We start from the raw sequence: 21971 nt of genomic DNA, 5'->3' as shown, positions 1-21971 counted from the left end.
AGAAATACAAGATTCCTCTTTTGTTCAAACAAGAATCAAATATAGTCTCCTCTTAGAAAAGCACTGTTCAGCCAAATTGTTAGCAACAGCTACATACACTACACTTGTACTCACTGGGGAATTTCCCAGGAAAATCAGTTTGCAGAAGCCAAGCTTAACCTTGAGTTTGGCTGCTACACATTTGTGATCATCTTTTCAAGTATCTATCTACATGTTTAATCTTAAAAACATCTGGCTCCAAGTTAAAAAAAAAAAAAGCTTTACTATCAGAAAGCCAAGCCTGGTATCACAACCAAAACTCCTTCTTCCCTTAAGCTGTGCCTAATATTGAATATTGATACATTTGATGCACTGATGTAAATTAGTATGGTATGGTATCATTAATTGGTATGACAAGGAAACAAAGCAGTACTGACTAAACACTCAGATTTCATGAGTTCCTTAGGCAGAAAAAACTTAAGCTTATACTGCACTTTCTCAAGAAAACAGAGAATATGATAAAGAATGAAATGTACAAACAAGGATTTTATTACATCTCTAATAAATAGGTGTTGATGGGGAAAAAAAAGAATTTGAAACACCCAGAAAGTAATTTGACACATGAACGCTAAAAAAAGCATGCAATTTTCTCTCTGACATCTCATCATTATAAGGTTGTCAGACAACAAACAACTAGGCTGAACCAACACAGGTCTAGGCTTTCAGCTCCAAATCAATAGCACGCATAACTTCATAGCTCAAGAGTGGGGAACAAATCTGGGGCTGAAGTTAAGATTTACTGCGTATGTTTCAAGATACGCTGTATTTATAGCGGGTAGCCAGGATTAAACCGAGCCTATAAATACTTAAATAATTTATGAGGCTGCAAAAGACTAAACATAATGCAAATCCAAACCACTCATGCACAAATGTACATCCATTTTAGAGGTTTTCAGACATCCAGGGGATGAGAAACAGGATACTAAACTGACAACTCGTCTGAGCCCAGTGAGGTGGAAAGGCCTTTGGCCCCCATGCACCTCTTCAGAGAAAAGGGGCAGCTTGACTAAGCTGCTGGGAAGAGCTGGTTTTAGCAGAGTCTCCTCGCCATAGACACATCCAACACTCACTGCAATGACCCCTTGACCAGTATCCGCTCTCCCAGGAGCAATCCCGGTCCCGCTCTCACCACCAATGGGTGAAAGTGAAACCGCTTGGTTACACTACAACCAGACAAGACCTGGCTGATGAAACTCTCCTCCCTTAGCCATCAGGCAAGTATCATACAAGGGTTAAATTCTTAATGTGCATCAGTTCCATGAAGTTATCTGTGATGGTCACTCCCAGACTTTACAGATGATGTTTATTATTATATGAATACCACTGTGCTTAAATATCCTTAAGTAAACTTTTCCAGATAGAGCATTACACTCAATAAAGAAATTACCAGGAAGCACGTTAATTTCAGTAAGAGGATACCATAAAAAGTATTCTGTGGTTCTATGCGCTTTCTTAGCTTGAGAAATATTTTTAAAGAATTGATTTTATGGCCTGCCTCTTTGACTTGCAGCTATTGATATACATCTGTGCTGCATGACTCCCATCTGCAGGAACTGTCAAATCGATCATCAATCAGAAAAGAGCAACAGCTAATTTAATAGGTCCAAAACATAGCTTCAGGGATGTCTGGCCACCTTTCTGTCACTGAAAGGTAGACATACTGTTCCACTTGCATAAATTTTCATTAGAAAATGAGAAAACTTGCACCACTCTCACCAAGGACAGTTTGCGATGCCCCCAGCTTTCTCGTGCCAGATCTCTCATTTCTCACCTTTCCTGGTGTCTGTGGTAACAGGAGCAGTTCCAAGCCACAAAGGCAGCAGAGGCAGCCCACTGCTTCCTACAGAGCAGACTTTGCAAAATTACTCAAATGTCATAAAAAGCTAATGGAATAGCTCTGGCTTAGTGAGGTAATGCCTCCTTAAGAAAAAACTCTCTTAAATGTAGAAGTAACTGCCTTTTAAATGAAAACGTAACACAAACCATTTCAGCGTTATTTTACCAAGGCTGTAAAGAGCTCTCCCAGCCTCATCTCTGTTAATTGCATCTTTGCAAAGCACAGCCAAGATGATGGGGTATGATTACATTTAATGTGCTACCCAAATAGCTCTGAATGGGCACAAGCAGTTATCCTCCTTTCCCTATTCCTGCTCATCCTTTGGCTCCACAAAAAGCTCTGTAGAACCAAATTCTGCACTCAGATTATGCAGGTAAAGGAAGATTCAAATAAAGATGACAAGTTTTGTCACGGAGCAAGGAAAAAATTTTAAAACTATTGAAGCACAAACTGTTTTGGTGGTTTTTATGCAACTTTTGGACAGAACCCAATAACCAGGATGGAGAAGCTGCATTAATGCAAAGATAATTCCTGAGTAAAAAATCACACTACCTTTCTCATCAGCGGATGATTAATAGAGGAATTTGGTTCCTAATGAAGCCAGCCAGCCCCCAGACTCCACTGGTATATCCCTTCTTGTCATCTTTCACATTCAGCTCTGACTCACCTGCAACAAATATTTCAATCTCTAGCCTATCCATTTTTTCCTCCATCCTTTTTAAGTAAGTGTATACTTCATAAATGTAATTTGTGGGATGGTGGACTACGGATACACAACATATTTGTACTGCAGCACAAAAAGACATGCCTGAGTTACCTTTAGTGAATTTCAATACCTGTGTCAATGAACCCAATACAGGCACATACCTCAGCGCTGGAGAACACCTGTGAAGTATTTATACTGTACAGTCCACACTGAGGCTTGTGCCACCACAGCTTCACTGTGGATTAGCTGGACCACAGCAAATTTTGATACATGCACTGGTGCTACAGTCCCACCTCCAGCCCTGGTGAAGCTGTGGAGCCAGAGGTGGTGACAGGGTTCCACTTTTTGGGAGCAGTAGCCGGAGCTGAGCCCCAGCTACAGATGGAAAACACATCCCCAGGGCGCAGGATTTGCTCCTCTGCACAGACAGTGACAGGGACGTCCCTTGAACAGACACCAGTAAGAACGGTTAATTTAAACTGTCAGGCCCTGAAGCATTCAATTTGACATGAACTTTTAATTGTAATGACTGTGGGTTTTAGACAACCAAATAAACTCAGAGGACTGAAAGCTTCTATACTTGTCCCAGGACATCAGTTATTTTAATAAAAGGTGTCCGTTTTCCAGGCTTTATGGTTATTTCCATGAACTATATAGCATCAAACAGCCAAGTTTCCTTTGAAAGAGTCTTCTAAAGATTTCTATTTAACAAAATTAGCTACAAAATTTCACAAGTTTTCTGGTTTAGAAATAGTTTCTAAATTAAAAATAATTCCTTTACAGAGTACCTTTTCAACTATGCTCCACAGTAAAAAAAAAAGTCAAATTTATTATATAACACCTTTTCATCATTCCATTCAATAAGAAAATTTAGACCCTACTGTATAATTATGCCTAATAAAAAGACAGGTTATAATGAATGAAATACAAAATGGAAGAAGTTTGAGAATGAGCTCGTTTCTGGTCAGAACAGTATGAGCACCTTCCTGATCAATTATCTCACACACATACACTGAAATGAATTACTTTACATACTCATAAACCATACATACATCATACTCTGTGTAACAGAGTATCATTTTCTATATTTTTGCATCAGCCACTGAGTGGCAGCAATTCCTTCATAGCATGAAAATGTCAAAGTACTGCTAACTCTTAATTCTTGTATGCCATCTCTAGATTTTCTTATGTTTAGCATTTCACACAACCATACAAATAATGCCTAGAGAAATACTTTGTTATATATTTCACTGTTTAAATTATCAAAGCTTCAACAGTTATGTACTTCATTCTGATAATCATACTTCCTTAGAAGTTTGCTATATTAAATTTTACAAAGAGAGAACTTTCAATAAAACTATGTGGATCAAGGAAATGGGAAATACCAGCATTTAATAATTTCTTTAACTAAAGCACAGACCTGCAATTTACTGTGAAACCCAAGGTGAGGGTGAGAAATTTTAAAAACAAATTATCTAAATCTCTGTTTTGCAGCCTTGTTTCCTTTTTTCCTCAGTATTTGCAGGTTCCCATAGCAGTGTCTTGTGGTGACTGAAATCTATCAGTCCAAAGACAGATATCTAATTTCTTATGACAGCGATTTTCAGGAACTAAAATGAACAGGAAATACTGCATATACGCTTTTTTGAAACGACGTTTATGAATTATTGCTTAACCACTTAAGAAGCACTTCATAGTCTCTTATTCAGAAAGCTGCATTGGTTATATTTGGTTACAGCTTCCTACTTGATCAGTACAATGCCGCATGACTATTTGATAGATAGAAAACCAACAAGGTTGTTTGCTGGCTTATTACACTGATACTAGACTCATGACGGTATGAGGCCAAGGACAATAAAAGCTTTAAAAGAAACTAAACACACAAGTGTATCCAGGACTTTGACAAAGACTATTTGTAGAGATGTTAAATATTGTAACTCAGGCTTTAAACAAGTCTCTAGAACTAGGAAAAGATCTAGCATGAGAACCAACTATCCCACACCTGTCTTGTCTGCATATTCAGTTCTGTCCTCGGAAACACAACTGTCAAGAGATGGGACATGGGGCAACATGGTTGCACTCAAACCTCCTGCAAGAGCTCCAAGGTCCAGATAAACACTCTGCTCTGCACTACTTAAATAATCTAGAAGTGAAGTGGTGCAATAGTCAGAGCCCACGAATAAACAGATGTCAGACGTAACCACGGAATGCCATAATTCAATTATTTTAATACTTCATACCCTAATGCACACAAGGAATTTTATAGCGATGAACTGAAAACTGTTTTTTAAGAGATGCACGCCTGGCATGTTCACAAAAGCAACAGGCATTCCTGCTCCTTCATCTCTCATTGTTTCTCGTCATTCAGCTGGAAACTCGACCGTTCAAAACACCGTGCATTTTATCTGCTACAAACTCTATCATGATGGAGACACAAACAGAGGATCAAGGCGGCTGGGTAAAAACAAAAGTTAGTCTCATCAAACTTGGCATTTCTGCTACAAGGAAACTCCGTGTCTCTGTCAAGCACCACACGGATCTCGTTCCCTCCTCACACGGGGCACAACCCTCTACCCCCGCCAACGCTCCCGCGGTGCCTGCCCGGCCCTCCGGCCGGGGCTCACACACCTTCCCTGCTTAAGGTCGCGCTTCCCCGCGGACCGACCAAGCCGGTCCCATCCCGAGCAGCCCCGAGCTCCCCGACGGGAGGTTTCGGCAGACAAACCCCGCGGCCAGGCCGGCCCCCGCCGCAGCCCCCGGCCCGGGGCGCGGAGCCCAACATGGAGGCGCGCCTGAGGAGGAAGCCCCGCGGCAGCCGGCGCCCCGGGCCCGGAGGCAGCCCCGCCGGGAGGCGCTGCCTGGCCCGCTCGCCCTCCCCTCACATCCGATACGCCGGGACAAACTTCGGAGCGGCGGGCTGAGCCCGCTGGCGGTCGAACCGGGCGCCCGTGTCCCCGCCGGGAGCCCCACGGAAGCCGGCCGGGCCAGAGGGAGCCGGAGCCCGTCTCGCTTCCTCATTCACCCCGGGCCAGGCGAGGCAGGAACTGCCGAGCGGAGAGAGCCTCTGCAGCAGGGGCAGGTACCGGCACTCACCCGCGTCCAGGGAGCCGTCGGGGACCGCGGCCACCACCGACTTTCGGGCGCTGTCCCGAGAAAGCGACTGAGTAAGCGACTAAGGGAGGGAGCGACCGAGTCCCCTCCGCCGCCACGGCCCGGCCCGGCCCGGCCTCCCTGCGCTCGCTCCGCCCACGGGGGGCGCAGCTGCGGGCCGCGCGCTCACCTGCTGCCCCGCCCCGGAGGTGCTGAGGAGACGCCGATGGAGGTGGTGGTGCTGCCTCCTCACCCGGGGGGGAGGTGGTGGTTGGTGGTGCTCCGTCACTTCGCCGCCCGGCGCGGTCCCTTCCCCTCCCTTTTTTGGCTTCCCCTCTCACGTTCGAGGCCGCTGCGTGTGGAAACGCCTCAGCCTTCGCCTCCGCGGCAGCCCGCGGAGCCCTGGGCTGGCCGGGCGCCAGCGCCGCGTACCTTGGCGGGCGGTTTGGCCGGAGGGCCCCGCCGCTCCCTGGCGCGACGCCGAGGTGGGGAGGCCGTGGCTGCAGCGGTGTTGGTGCTGCAAGCTCTGGGCCGCGATTGAGACGAGGAAGTTACTTACTTAAGGTTTTTTGTTTTGGTTTGGTTTTCGGTTTTTGTTTTGGTTTGGTGTGGTTTGGTTTTTTTTTTTTTTTTTTGAGTGTGTGTGTTTTGGTTCGTTTTTTGGTCTACTTGTCGTCGAGACATGAAGAGCATCTGGGTTTCTGGGTTTGAGGAGCTGAAGCTCAGCTGTTGAGCAGTGAGAGTGTGTCCCTGCTCAGTGGGCAGCAACACCCGAGTTTCATCACCTGTCTGCCATGCTTTCTCTTATAGGCTTTTGTTTCAGGTGTTCTGTGGTGGCTTAGAAGCCATAGATGTTGCTTTAATAGTGGGGCCAAAGCTGGCCAGGCTGTAGCTCTGGGAGCGCTGCTGTCAACTCAGCCACCCCAGAAGTGGATTAAGTTAGAAGCCTTCGCAGGGCCCTCAGGGCCCTGGCCAGGGCTTTGCCCCAGTTTGTGCTCTGCTCTGACTAAAGGAATTTTGTTTTTCCTTTAAGCCTTCAGTACTGCAATTGTCAGTGTTAAAATGAGATGGTTTAGGGATGGGTTGCAGCACAGGAACAAGTGAAGTCTAAGAACCAAAGAAAACGCTGCAATACTACTGTAGGAAATCCAAAGCAGACCTTTGTCATAATTTTTTAACTCTTACAGGTCAGGTGTAGTTACTCTCATGTTTTCATCTTAAATGCTCTCATTCTGTCCTAGCTGAAAACAGTGATGAAGTGCCCAGTGGTTATTTGTGCCTCTGTGGTGACTGTGGGTGTTTCTCCAGGCAGGTGCCAGCCCATGGTGTAAAGCTGAAGCTGTTGGAGCGATGCTGGGGACTGTGACCTGGCTGTTAGATGGCTGCAGAGTGATCTGTAAAAAGCCATATTCCAGCTGGTTGGTGTCCAGCTTCTTTCCAGAGCATTTCACTGGATATTTGTAAAGTAATGTTTAAGTTTCTCAGCTGACATCAAAACTGAAAGGCTCTAATGTGCATATAAATTAGTCTTGTCAATAGTTTCTTTATGTATGGGGAGTTTAATTTGAAGTAACTTAATTTAAAACAAAATTGCCATCAGTTGAGAGCTCTAGTTGATATAATCAATGGAGCAGAGTCGTCTTGGCTCATTTCCTTTTTACGTCTGCTGCAAATTAAACCATGTAGTATTTTGCACAAATATATGTTCTTATGCATATTTAAATGTATCTTTTTTTTTTTTCAAATTGGAAAATATAAATAATATTTTCCTGTTTGGGACAGGATATCATCTGGCTAACTGTAATGCCATCATAAACTGCATGAGGACCCTCCTTTAAAATTATATAGATTGTTTTTAATGGTGAAATCTGAGGAACTTTATATGCATGAGCAATTCATGAGTGATTTGTTATAAAAGCAAAACTAAAACTAGTTTGAATGAAGGGGAAAAAAGCAGAAGCTAACTGTGGCAAAGCAGTTTTCCCCATTTCAATACTTCCAGTGAAGTTTGGCAAAACAGAAAGTGCTTTAAAATGCATTTCATTTAACTTCATGTTCTTTGGGTGTTTCATGGAATGTAAGTGGCTAGAGAGAGTCCATTTTGGTTTGTGACCTTACCATATAATGTTGCAGCAAGCCATTTGTTAACTACTGTTGCATTTCAGTTATTTAGAGCATCACTTTAGTCCAAGTCTTTCTGAAACAAATAGTCTTTCCACATTTGGACTGTGCAGATTTTGTAAAGCCTAAGGAGGTTTGTGTCTTATGTCTTTGTTCGGTCAGTCAATGGGTTCAAGTTGAATTAGGACTGAGTAAACACATAAACATTTGATCCACAGGAAATAAAATGGAGAATCATCTCAACGGAAATGTGGCTTTAGAAATTTAAGGTGTTTCCTGGTACTGAGACTTTCTTGCTGACTATTTTCTGTAATTTTGCTTTTAAAACACAGCAGTGCAAAATGCGTGGTAATGCTCTTACATTTGGAGATTGTCTTTCATCAGAATAGATTCTGATGCAGCTCAGGAGAATTTATTAACACATTTTAGAGGCAGTAGAGTTGAGCAGGAGATGAAAATCTGTTCTTACTGAACAGCTTTTAGCAGTGCTCTGTTTCAGCTTCTAGGTAAATGGTAAGGCATTCTTGATTTAATTGAGAGTACAGTGTAACTATTGGAAAACAAAAGATCATCACATAAACAGGGATGTGGCGAGGGCTTTACAGTCTGTGATCCGTTTTTCTGAAATATGTGTGTAGATATTTTGTTTTAAACCGACTTGGGGCTGTTTTCTTTTTACATTTAATCTCTTGGGTAGCTGGATGGACAGCCCAATACCTGCCAAATCTTTAGTAAGGCACTGCTTGTTACAGGAAAACTTTTGGAAGAAGGTGAACTACCAGTGCCTCTTGCAGCTGCATTTTCTATTGTATTTTCCTATCCAAAAAAACCTGCTTTGCCTGGAGCTACTTGATATTTGACATATGACAGGAAGATGGTATGGGGTGAAGTGACTTTGTCCTTTCATGTGCATATATGTTAAAGAAAATAAAACAGAATTCTGTAAAGTGTAAGTGAAAATTTCATAGTGAAAGTTAAGACCTTCTTCCCTGAAGATTTCAGAGCTAGACTGGTACTACCAGATTTTCCAAAAATTTGTGCCCACCTTTTGTGAACTCAGCCACTATATCTACAGTACTTGTAACCCTGAGCAAACAAACCTGACTTGAATTCTTATGGCAGATACCTGATTTGTGCAAAGATGGTTACTTATGCAGAAGTGTCATTTCAGAACAGAAAACAATCATGGCAGTTATTGCCAAGTTCTTTTTCGCAGCCCTGCTTTGTAACAGGACTTCGTTGGTCTCTCCCAAGCTCAACCGCCAAATGCCTACTCTCGTTTCCTCTTTTCTGGTAGTAGTGGGGGTGTGAAGAGTCTGGTGGTGATGGGAGTTTCCACTCATTACCTTCTACACAGGTCTGTGATCTACTGTGTAGATTAACTTTTTGAAGTGTTTTGAACATAACGGATTGTCATTTATTCAACTTTTTCTTAAGGTTAAGGTCAAAGGCTTGTGTTCTCTATAATGCTTTTCTTCCAGTTTTTCATACTTTTCTCCTTGAAGGACAGGAGCTCTTTATGGATTAGCAGTGACTTAGATACTGAATTTGGTCATATGAAGGTCTGGCTGCCACATACATTTGGACTGATGTCCAAGTGAAACAGAAATTTACCTGCCTTTTCTGAAGTCTTGCAACTTCAGAGATCCTTTTGATAATGACATTAATTTCTACTGCTTATCTTTGTAGTTTTTGTATTGACTAAAGAAAGATTTCTTCTTTGTATTAGTTAGCATGACATTTATGGTGACCTGCAGCTGAGTTGGTCTTCCATGATTTTTGAGGGTTTGCTTCTGTGCATGTTGCATGTGAACAAGCTGTTGTGCCTGTGCAGAGCTGTAATTTGCTCGGGAAGCCCATCTGCAGGTGAGATTGGTTAGGGGAAGCTATCATCTCTTAATTTAAACTTACTGTGATTTAGAACTTGCAGTTGCATAATGTTCTGTGCTTAGCAGACTTTAAATAAAATGATGGATTGCTTTTGTTTTACCTGAAGGATGAGATGTGTAAGTTAGTGAACAGTTCTGCAGAAGATTCTCATGTCAGATGCAAGCATGCAAATTTCTACATATTTGTACAAGCAGCTTATTGCAGAGTGGTTTTTGTTATCAGATGTGAGTCTTAAGAATTTGAGATTAAAACTGAGATATGCTTTATGTCCCAACCATTCTGCAGTTTTACTCATTTGAAGGAACTTTTCTTGCCCGGTTTGTAAATGAATCATATATAAAATAGTTTCCTGACAGTTTGCTGAGGTGCCTGCCTAGAGCACTGCCAATTCTTGTAACGTTTGATGTTTTTAAAGCCCTACTTCCCTGAGAAAGCAATTCCATTAAAATCTCGGGAGCTTTTTCCTCTTTCTTAAATAAAATCTCTTTTGCATGTTTATATAGAAGATTTGCAAATATAATCTAGGAGTTCCCAGAAGATTGAAAGTCTGGGCTGCATATAAAAAGAACCCCAAAATATGTCAAGGTCTGCTTTCTTTTGTTGAGGGTAGGAGACTGATTCCCACATTTGAGACTGTAGTGGTAGAATTAGTTCAATTTGTATTTTTCAGAAGAATTTAAACTGAAAATATTATTTTATGGTATGTACTGCACACACCCCCCTTACACTGGATTTCAACATGCCAGCTGCCAGTGCTGATTTGAGCAATGTAAGTGTTCTACTTCCCCTTAAAATAGCTTTGCAAAGTTATGATGGTAGAACAAGGAAGTCTATGTATTGATGTAATTTTCTCACTCCCCACAGTCCTATTTGTAGTTGGGTTTACACTTCTGTGAGTATTGAAGAAAGAGTTATGCTGCAAAAAGAACACAAACACAATTTTCTGATTTATTGGTTTGTTTTTAAGTTCTCTCTTGAAACAGCTCCATTTGATTTTTGGTATTCATATAAGCCTCAGGAGATGAAGATCCTGCTTGTGTACAGAACAGAGGCACCATAGAGAGAGACAATTCATACTTCTGTGCACTGGCTTGGGCAAAGGAAAGTGATGGTTCATCTTTTTTTCTCCAAATCCCCTTTGATTTGCAGCTGAACTTGTCTTATCAATCAATCAATGAGAACAAGATGGAGACCATCAAGTCAATTAATTTTGGCCATCACATCACTCCAGCTGATAGTACCTTTTATTTTTCCTGCTCACCTGAGAGGAATGAAGAGTCTTAGCAACTACCTTGTAATCACCTGAGGGAGACAAGTCTGCTGAATACAGCTTTTGCTTTAAATGTCACACGTCAAGGGTATCAGTTGAATGATAGCATCTAATGAGGAGGTAAGATATTAGGATAATGTACGTAGGTTTTGGGTTGATTTTACCCCTATCTCATTTATGGCTGTTTCCAGGAATTACAGCTGCATTGTGTTCATTGTGAATCTTGGAGGATTAGAACAGAAGGTTAAGGTGTGTTGGTCAGACTGCAGCTCTGTTGCTTACGGTGGCAGCAAGGTCTGGCTTTTGGGGACAGCGTGTGGATGCTCTCTGCTCCTGTCGTGTCCCCATCAGCACCACTGCTGGCAGTGGGGAGGGGAAGGACCATGCTGTCCTGTGCTGCTGCAGTCAGTGAGCAGGTCAGACCAGGCACAGCAGCAAGAGCTGGACCAGCCCACCCCAGGGATAAAGGTGTTATTTATCAGATTATTGCCAGATGGTCAGAAGTTACTAATTAAAGTTTTCTTTTATTTTCATCCATGTAAATGGTTATCCAAAAGTGCAAACCGCCATGGCATTAATGTGATCTGTATTGTGGTGTGTGAGTTTGTTTGTTTTGTGGGGTCTTTTTAATGTGCTTAAAATGCTTTACCTATACTATCAGACTGTACAAACAGTACCATGGATCAGTCCCATGCTGTGACTGGAACAAGGCTTTGTTTGCAGAAAGAAAAATATGTCCTTTTGTGATGTGGTGTGAGGATATAAGAGTGCCTGCCTCCTAATTGGTTAGCTGTGTAATTTTGAAGCATAGTTTCACCACTGCAAATTAACAGCTTTTGGCAGCTAGTGCTACTAACATTTAATTCTCAAGTATTAATCCTTTCCTACTTTGGCTATAGGCTTGGGTATTTTTCTCTTGTTTAAGTTATAATTAATAATATTGATTCCATGTCTTCCTGGCTGTTCACCTTAATCAATCTACTTGCCTGTACCCAGGCATATACTAGTTATGACCATTATTGTGTTATGGTTGTAATTTGGTAGGATTTATGTTTGTTAGAACTCAAGTGCTTCTATCAACAGCTGAGTATAGTATCAGTGAAACAAGATAGCATGCAAAATAAATCCTAGTAGAAGTTTAAAATGAAAGCAAACATTAACAATGAAACTACTGACTCTGTGTGTTTGCACAGGAGGAGGGTGGAAGATTGAAATCACCTGCCCGAAACGTGGCAGTTTTGTTGAACCACATGGAGAATTTGGTGTAGTTAATGTCTGGAGTCATGGCAGAGAAGTTGAGTCATGCAGCTTCAGAGAGTGATGTCAACATGCTGCCTCTCTTCCCAGACTGCACGGCGGTTAGAGAGATCGTATTTGGTGGAAATAGCAGTTCTGCATTGAGCTTGCCAAATAATGGGTGAACCAAACTCCTGTTAGTTGTGCGTGTTTACTGCTATTGGTTGCGGGATAAAAGGCAGGATTAGACGTTGCAGTTTAAAAACTGACAAAATAATCAAGGCACTGAGAATATTTACTCTAGTTTTTAGTAATAGGCTAAAATTTTATTATTTCCCCAAGGAATTAACTGTATAGAAATAAATTGAGGCTGCTAGCAGCAGAATTGGAGAAACGCAACTGCAGCAGAGTGACTTTGCAAATATGTCTGAAGGTAGGTCATATTATTTGGGGGCGCTTGAGCCAGTATTGCAGACATATTTCCTGAATAAATTCTGCTTGTGTATCTGACCTCTTTGCAACTGGGGTATTGGTGTAACTCGGCAGTCTGGTTTGTGTCTTGTCAAACGAAGTTGATTTTGGAGGCATTACAATTCTTCTTTTCAAAAGAGGCTGTAGAGTTGCTGCTTTTTGATGTGGGTCTGGTGTATTATGTCTGCTGAACTCTAACGTGTGGCCTTGCTCTTCCGTACTTGCAAAGTGTTTATAGGGCCACACCCTCATTTCTAGTTAGTATTGATTTGACCCTATACGTGTTTAAAGATAATGCCGCTTGGAAACATTTTAAAGTATACACAATTTAAGTCAGTTGGTCTGAGTTCTCTTTTATTTTTCTAAACTAATTATTTCAAGCATAATTAAATATTTTATTATTTGCCTGGTATTACAGATAATTTTTGTTTTATGTTTACAATATACCTGAATATGTATGATTATTCATGCCCAGACGATCTGCTACGCATGTGAAGATGTAGGATGTTTTAGTAGGCTTAGTGTCCTAGACCACCACAGATAGTTGTTGTTTTTTTCCCCCAGTCTGATATGAAATATGATTCACTAGCTGTCATTCTCATGATTAAAAAGGTCCCTGTATTTTTTCGTGACAGAAAGGTAAATGGAAGAATGATTCAGATGTTCAAATATTAACTAGCTGCCTTCTCATGCTGTCAATGCAGTAAACTTTATTGTGAAGGACAAACACGTGCTATTTTTCTTTATTGGTTTCACTCCTCCAATGGTTTTGATGTGCTTGAAGACTAGAACAGAACTTCTAGAGGGACAGATTTGCTATATTTCTAACTATTTTTACTCTGCAAAAGTTTCAAGTGTGTGCTTGGAGGCATTTTTTTTTTTTCATTTCTTTACTTTTGGCTGTAGGAAAAGAGATATTCTACATGTGCATTTAGAACTGTAGGAAAGCTCTTATTAGCTGGTTATACAAAGGATGCCAGTGATATAAATCATTTGGAGGAGGAAGAGGTAAGAGAAGAGATAATAATTCCTTTATGTTTATCAAACTGTCTGTTTTGAGGAGGGCCCAGAGAAGAAAAGAGGGAGTCAATCCTGGTCTAGTTAAATACGTTTTTCCCACTCATATTTTTAGGAAAAAGTATATGTTCAGAACAACTCCAGAGCAATTTAAGGACTTCAGAACCGTTGCTTATTCTCAATTAATGATTTTATATCTTCCTCCTCAGCAGTGGATATTTTTAAAGCAGTAGGGCAAATTCAGGTTGACTGAAGGTCTTATATTCTTCATTTAAATGTACATTAATGTACTCTACGGAGGAAGCAATAAGTATCACTATTTGTGAAAAAGAACAAATTAAAGTAGTGGGGTGTGTGCGTCAAATTCATGTATTTACAGCTGTCCTTTAGGAAAGTGCAGATCAAAATCTAATGTACTGTATCTGGGGAAAAAAGCCCCCAAATTGCAAAGAGATAATGTGGCTTTGTAATTTCCTTTTAGGATTTTTGTGGGATCGCACTTCCTAAACATATAGATATCGGATAGTCAATCTATATTATTGTGTGTCTAATGTACTGTATCTGGGGAAAAAAGCCCCCGAATTGCAAAGAGATTGGGTAAACATGACATTTGGGAGTGCTTTCCTGAATTCCACCTGCCCTCAAAACTGTTGTATTTGGCCTTTTATTGAGGAAAAAAAATGAGTCTCAATGTAAGCAGAAAGAAAAGGAAAAGGCTTTATTTGAATTCTCACAGTTGAGTTCTTCTGGATAAAATCTGTATTCTGTTTATGAGGTTTAATTTCTTCTGTTGTCTAGGAAGTAGGAGGGTAAATGTGCACACAGGTATTTGAATGTCCTTTTTTTTTTTGATGTAAATTTATCTTGTGGGGTTTTTTTATTTTTTTTTTTTTTTAGGGATAATAAACTATAGGCTTTGTTTTTTAGAAGAGTAGGAGGGAAATGTGTCTTTTAGTCATCATAAACCCAAAAAGACAAAAATAACCTTCATCTGTTTGTGAGACTTAAAGCATGCAAGTGAGCAGCTAAAAGATGGTTGCTTTATGTGAGAGGTGCAGCAGCAGTCCTGGACTGCACTTCATTTAGCGTTGTAAGAAGTACAAAGCTGTTGGTGCTGTGTTAGGCACCCTGAGAAATTATGATGGTAGCAGCACTGACATTCCTTAGGAGCTCTGAAAATGAAAATTTGTTTCTTTAGATAATTATATTGCATACATATATGTCGTATTCTAGTTTTTTGTTTTAGGAGTGAATAGAAATGACTGAATTTCTAGTGTTTCAATGACTTTCATGTTGGAAAGTGGGTTGCAGAGGTATATTCAATTTCAGGTTCCTTTTTTAAAATAGTTCTTTCCTAGACTGTTTCTTTGCGTTAACTAGAGGGAGAGTGTTGCTTAAAGCAAATGGTCAGAATGCCTTGTTTAAGTATCCCTTAAAAATATCTATTTCTGTAACTACAACATTGGCTTGAATTGTTTGCTAACAAGTATGTATACAACCAGTTTCACTCAACTTATTTGAGAATAGCCAGAAAGTTTGAGCAGAGCTATTTCTGTATGCACATGTACTTGGTACACAGAGCTTGCAAGGTGAAGGAGAGGCAATTCTTATCTTGTGTGGGTGCTGGTTTCTGTTGTGGGTACTTGCATCTTGTGTGTGACTTAACTGGTTGGGTGCTTTTGTGAAGAAAAAAAAAAACCTGCTAAATATCTGCCTACTATCTGTGTGGTCCTTAACACGGGGTGAACAGACTTAGCAGCTCACAGCTGCTTAAATGAGAAGTCATGTCATTCCCCATCTTCTTGTTCCTGTCTTCCTGCCTACTTGTTCTCACTAAATACCTTGTGCCAGCTTTGATGTTTGCTCAAATACTCCATGTTTGATTTAACTCTTTAAGGTGTCAGCAAACTGTCCCAGAAAAAGAAGAAAACCAAACCAAACATGGTCAAGTTTCTGCCTCTTTATTGAGTAATACATGCCCAATTAAGGATTTCTGTGCTTGGAGAGATATAGGATAAGTGGAGAACACAACAGGAGGAAAGCAGTGAGATTTCTGCTGTTAGACAGCTGGAGCTGTTAGGATGATCCTGACATGTATGAAAGAGCCTGACCTACAACGATTTCCTTAAATTAGATTTCAGTCTCATGTGGAGTTCAAGTGGTTAAATTTGCTTTTGGTCCATATCTTTTTGGGTATGTGCAAATAAGCATGAATTTGAAGTCTGATGTAAGTGCATACTGAAGTAGAACCATGCATGTAGTCACAGACGCAGCAATTAACTTTACTTCTTTGAAGCTAAGTGCATTTGTATGTCCCCAGGTGTGAGTCTTCAAGCCGATCTGAGGGCCAACTGCTGCATTTCATTGATCTGTCTGTAAACACCAAACTTTGTCTAAATAATGTTTTCAGGATCCAGCTTGTTTTTCTTGTTAACCACGTACTGATTCTGTGTATGTGCAGACAAGAGGAAGAAAGGATTTTAAAGTGCTCTTCCCATTCAGAAACATTTAAGTCTTGAATTTAAAAATACGAATTCAGAAAATGGTCACAGCCACCTTGTATCTCATATTGAAAAGATTTCATTCCTTGAACCTGAATTCATGCACTAGGAGTACCAAGAATTCACCTTCTGAAACTGAGGACTCATTTCAAAGCAGCTTGTGATATTGCAGTGAATTATGGAAGTAAAATAAAAAAGCAGAAAGCTTTAATGTCATCCTAATCCGAACTCACACCTATTTTGTTTCCAGGCAATAATGATCAGATGGGGCTCAAGCACTGAGGTCTGCTCCGAGGCAGAGCCACATGCGTTTGACTAGATTCATTTGCACATAGGTCCAAACATTACAGCTTGGATCTGTCCTTTATCTTGTCATTTTGTTCTCAGAGACTGTCTCTGCTGGTTTTGTCCTCTTGGCAATATCTTTTTGTTGGATATTCCTTTTATTGTTATTATTTTTATGTTTCTGTTTTCCTCTACCGCTTCTTCCTTTTCTTTTTACTCTGTTTCTACTTGCTCTTTCTTTTACTGGTATTTCTTAATAGGCAATATACCTTTAGCTTCAGTCCAGCTTCTGGTGGACAAATGGTCACAAGGCCAAATTTGGCAGATGTCTTAAACAGATGTTACTGTCAGAATCAACATATTTAACTCTTGAACTACTGCCCAGTATAGTGTCTCTAGAGCTCGTGAATATTGCCGGAATGGTGTGGCAGGGAGCTTGTGTGGCTCCTTTTCAGATTGTGTTACTTGAATCTCAACCTGATCTCTTTCAGGAGAAATGAAGTCTGCTGAGAATAGTTTCTACTGTTTTTGCTGCTATGTTGATTTGTAAGCCACAGCTAGTGAAGATCTGTACTTGAGCCAAAATGAGAGGGCTGTTTTGAGCTAGTTGAAGGAATCCGTCCTGTGTGCTCTCTAGCAAGGTCTGAGTGAATTTATTCTTAATCAATAAATGCAGATTGTCACTGATTTTTTATTTTTTGCTTCCATACCAAAAATGAAGATGAGATGTCAAGATATTCAGATAAGAAATTGCATGTAAATTGAATGTAAATATATTGTTTATCCAAGGTGTTCTTCAAATGTTTTAATACTGCAATGCTTAAATTATATTTTATCATAAAGTTTTAATTTTATTTCTTAATTCTTTATTTAATCAGGAAAGGTACACAAATAATTAGTAACTTATAAGATATCCTGACAAAAATAGGAGCACATGAATACAGTCATCACAAACTGAAAATGCAAGAATGTGACTGATTCTTCTCAAGTGAGTTCTTTGTAAGTGCTTTTCAGGTTGTAGAAAATGTACAGTTTCAGAGTTGAAATGCTTTAGTAAGAAATGAGTTAAATACTTGGAGTGAACTGATCTGTAGGCACAACAGGAACTTGACAATATAGTAGGCGGTAAGATTCATTTATGAAAAATTGTAATGGAATTCCCCTGAAACTATATAGTCCATCTACTTGAATGCACAGTAATTCAAAAGATGAACAGTATGCAGCAAATGCTAAGACATAAAAATATTGGCAGGTTATTGTAAAACATGGGACTGAGTACATGACCGAGCCACTGTCTGTAACAAGCTCTTAGTAGTTCTGGTCTATATTGTGGCCTATATATGTTGAATGTCAGTTGTTCTCCTCTTGTGTAATAGCTGTTCATTTTTATTTGTCCAGAATACCAAGCCTGTCTATATTTGGATTTAAAGCATGGGGTCTGCACATAACAGGGAGTGCTACGTATTCTTCTTGAGATGTAGTCATGTTTATTGTACCTGATAATGGTGGTGATGTGTTTGAATGATATTTTTAAAATTACTGATTGAGATGATGGAGAGAGCATAACAGTTGGTTTGGGCCACTTTGAACATACTTCCTGTTGTGACTGGAATTTTGTACAGTTTTCAGTGTTCATACTGAGAATATTTGGTACGCTTTGTAACCTATGTTGACCTGATGAAAACTGCATAGTGAAAAGTCATGTAAAATGTGATTGCACATTTCTAAAGCAACCACGTCTGTTGGTTTTGAGGGGCTTATTACTTATCTCTACAGGATATTGCATCTAACTATGTGTAGTTGTATTAGTGTATTAGATGATAACATTTTTCTGGTCAGTGTGACACAGTTCATTAATTTACTAAGTTGTTAGCAAGGAATGTAGTGTTTCAGCACATGCTTTGTCAACAGAAATAAGTTAATACAGTTTGAAACTTGTATTTCTGAAAGATATACAAAGGATTTCTTTTTACAGCAGTGGTAATGCATTGTCTGCAATGACAAAGTGGCATAGAAGAAGAATTCTGTTTGTTCTGTTATGTTGAGCAATGACAAAATTGAAAGGAAAGTGATTAACAGTATTTGCTAGGATGACCTAATTCAGTGAATAGTCCTGCCAGGTAGGGATTTGTCGCCAGGAAATGCACTCTGCTAACCTCTTTGTAGCTTCATTAAGAGAAAGTTACAAAAATACTTAATTGAAGATATTGCAGGAACATAAAAACATTAAAAAAACAAAACAAAAACAAAAAACAAAACAACCAACCCCAAACAAACTCTTGGCAAAGGTTTTTTGACTTGACTAAGTGCAATTATAATGTTATGTCTTAAATTGTGGTGTGATTGATAAAGAGTTATTGCAGATCATTCTGCTTTTCTTGTTTTGATGTGAATACAAAGCTGTTGTTCAGATCCTGGAAATTCAACGTGGGCTGCAAGTCTTGGCTCAGATTTCAATAGCAGGTACATTTTTCTGAGAAGCTTGATAAGTGATATTGAAGTATGTGATGTTGATCTTAATACAGCTAATTAGATTTTTATTGTCATCTACAATATAGTATTGTTGTTAAGAGAAACTATGTAGACTGATAAATCTACTTCATAGGGAGGCTTCAAATTGTCATTTTAAAGAACTGAATATACCACAGCACAGGGGCATCCCAATCTTATTGTGAAGATTTCTATTGAAAATCTGTCTTCCTTCCAGACATGTGCAAATGTACACTAATGATGGTTATTACTTTCAGATGTGTCTGTATAAAACTGTACAGCATTTCCCATCTTTGAAGTTTTAATTCTCAATCTGCTGAAAGTTTTGCTGCGATCCAGAGAGACACAGAAAGGATCTACCAGAGGTTCAGTGCAGCTCTGACTTGAGCACCACCACTTTTTGCTTTACGGTACCGATTAATGTGTGTAACCAGTGCAGTAGGTAATTTAATTATCATATTTCTGGCATAAGCTAATAGAAAGAAGTTTGTTAGTTGTCACATGGAATAGATTTAAAAGCTCAAACTCATATTTTCTTAACTTTTCAGCTAAATATGCTGTTACTGGTTCAGTTTGGTGAAGGTGGGAGTGTTTTTGTCTAAGCATTTATTAATGTCCGTACACATTCCAGGGTGTGGGATGGTAGGGGTGATAGGAGAGTATAGCATCAGTGTGGGAGTAATGGTGCAGCTACAATGTGGGAGGAATAGCTTATGCTGTTGTCCACTGGAACTGGTTGTGGCCAGCTAATACACCCACAGCAAGACCAAACCTCTACATAAAATAATATTTATGGCAGATTCTTTAACAGAATATTTTCTTGTGAGTCTAAGATTAACAAATCTAGGTTTGTGTATTTCTAAGCATTTTGACTTGAAGGGTTGGAAAACTGAAGAGACTGACTTTGGTAGAATTATTAAGAGACTGTAAATTAAGTTGACCAGAGTAGCAGTTTAATTGGTGTTCTTGTGCTGATTTCTTATGTCTCCATATCATGTTTCTACCCTGTTTTGAAGAAGTTTTTGGTAGTTCAGAACATTTTTAAGGGAAAATAGGCATGTTGTTCATTGGGGTTCCGATTCCTGTGTTGTTTAGCACTGCAGATGAGGAAATGCTGGTTGCACCAATGTTGGCTCTGATTTGGGAAGAATTGTCTTTTGTGAGCCCAATAGAATGGAGTGTGTTTCAGAAGATAAGGTGTCTGGAGACCAGGAGAGCTGTTATGTGATCACTTGCTTTCTCTGTAAGATGAAAATAATACCAGATACCTATTGTTTTAAGTGTGTTGCTGTCTCTAGAGGAAATATTTCCTTACTGTCATATATTAATAAATTAGGTTCAGCTGCAGGGCAAGTCGAATGAACTGCAAAGATAAACCGTGCCTGGGTCTGCAATGGCTGAAATTGCTGAAGTTTTGAGCTGCTGCTGTTCCGATGTGATACCTGTATTTCTAATTATTAGATTGTATTTTAAGGAATTACAGAACTTCTAGTTTAGGAGAATATGAAGGTAGCAACCGTTAAAGATCAAACAACCTTGTAACCATAGGATCTTTGTACTTGGTAGGTCCTACCTTATTCTTAAAATTGATATAGATTTACAACATATTCTTTTAAAATAGGTAACTGAGAAATATGCTAATGGTAACTGAGAAACATGCGAATGTTGCTTAGCATTGCTTAAAAGATAGCTTGTGTTAGAATAGGTGTGGAATATGTTAATGGTTGTAATGAATTGTAATGAATATGTAATTTTTCTGTTAATATAAGCTATGTATGAACAACTGGTCAGCGGCAGACATATGGAGGGAGACCCCGGTCTGGGCCTGGTATTGAATAAAGAAATGCTCTTTTTAAAACCCCAAAACGTGGTTTTAAGATACTATTAATTTGCTGATTTTTACAGTATCAGTATTCATCTGTATGGCACATGCTTGCAGAACATGTTATGTCTAGCTGCTGATAAACTTGCATTTCAGAATAGCTTGCTATATATGGAGGATCTTTGCACAGATAGCAAAAAGTAATTTGACTTTTTCTGATTAAATTTTAATTAAAATGGTTATATACTTAGGTATATGGATTATAATTCGGTTTTGTTAGTGTAATCTGTTGTGTTGTATAGAGTGCAAAAATGAAGTGGGTGCTCAGTGCTCTGCACTGTCTCGTGGTTTTGTCCTCTGCTTATTACAAGTATATGATCCATCACTTATAAGCTTGGTAGTTTCAAACTCTGTTCTGGACCACTTACTGTCCCAAAACAAGTTCTGATGAAATTTGGCCAGTGTTGAGTGGAGTCCTGAAACACCAGGGTTTCCAGGCTTTGAGTCCAGGAGCTACAAGATACAGGAGAGGGTCTGAAAAGCACAACTTTAGGGAAGGTATCTTAATAGTTAAGTCAATATCGAAGTCCAGTTTTGGACAACATTGTGGAATACTCATGTGAAGCACTTGGAGTATGTGCTCTGGCTTTCAGGGTCATTGTTGTTTCAGTGAGGAACAAAAACCCTCTTCACTGAGAACAACCATGATAAAGAGCAGTCAGAATGGAGAACAGTGGGCTGTATCGATGTCCAGTTCTGCTGAAAACTTCAAAACTCTTGAAATCTAGAGTAACTTACTGAGCTGTTGTGCTTTACTAACTCAGACATGCATGAAGTAGAGGTAAGGAACTTCAGATGCAAAATCATTCATGTCAGTAGTCCCCAGGGATTATGAAGGAATGTAGTTCTTGGTAAAGGAAAACATCTTTAGACAAAAGGTCGTGCATTAGTGACCTGTTCTTGTTTATTTGCATTATAAGTGAAACATCTAAAATGAGATGCTCTGCAGAAAATTATCTTAGACAGTGGTGTTCTGGCACATATTAAAATGCCTTTAGTATTTTATCCATGAGGAAGTCTGAAGTGAAATGGAAATAGAGTGCAGAGCTCACTTACACAGCGGTTGAAGATGGTCTTCTCTGTCAAGACCTGGTTGTCCAGGGTGTCAGATTTCATCACTTGGCTTGTAACTCTCT

At 39.7% G+C, this 21971-nt stretch overlaps 2 protein-coding genes across 9 annotated transcripts in view; one reads left to right on the top strand and one right to left on the bottom strand.

The window, feature by feature from the left end:
* The window catches only part of PRKCD (protein kinase C delta), a 65293-nt gene extending 59262 nt beyond the window's left edge, over nt 1–6031 (bottom strand). For 2 of the 8 annotated variants that reach the window (XM_065075148.1, XM_065075153.1), the window contains exon 1: nt 5863–6031. The gene's annotated coding sequence lies outside the window, so the exon portion shown is untranslated. Of the gene's footprint in view, nt 1–5675; nt 5819–5862 lie in introns of those variants that run through there. The other 6 variants (XM_065075146.1, XM_065075151.1, XM_065075147.1 and 3 more) reach the window with 3 other exon arrangements.
* RFT1 (RFT1 homolog) overlaps nt 5878–21971 on the top strand; it is a 77938-nt gene continuing 61844 nt past the window's right edge. The window contains exon 1 of the mRNA XM_065075157.1: nt 5878–5904. The gene's annotated coding sequence lies outside the window, so the exon portion shown is untranslated. The remainder of the gene's footprint in view (nt 5905–21971) is intronic.

Source organism: Columba livia, chromosome 10, assembly GCF_036013475.1.
Source record: "Columba livia isolate bColLiv1 breed racing homer chromosome 10, bColLiv1.pat.W.v2, whole genome shotgun sequence".
In the NCBI taxonomy this organism is placed as follows: domain Eukaryota; kingdom Metazoa; phylum Chordata; class Aves; order Columbiformes; family Columbidae; genus Columba; species Columba livia.
This window is presented reverse-complemented; position numbering and strand designations above follow the sequence as displayed.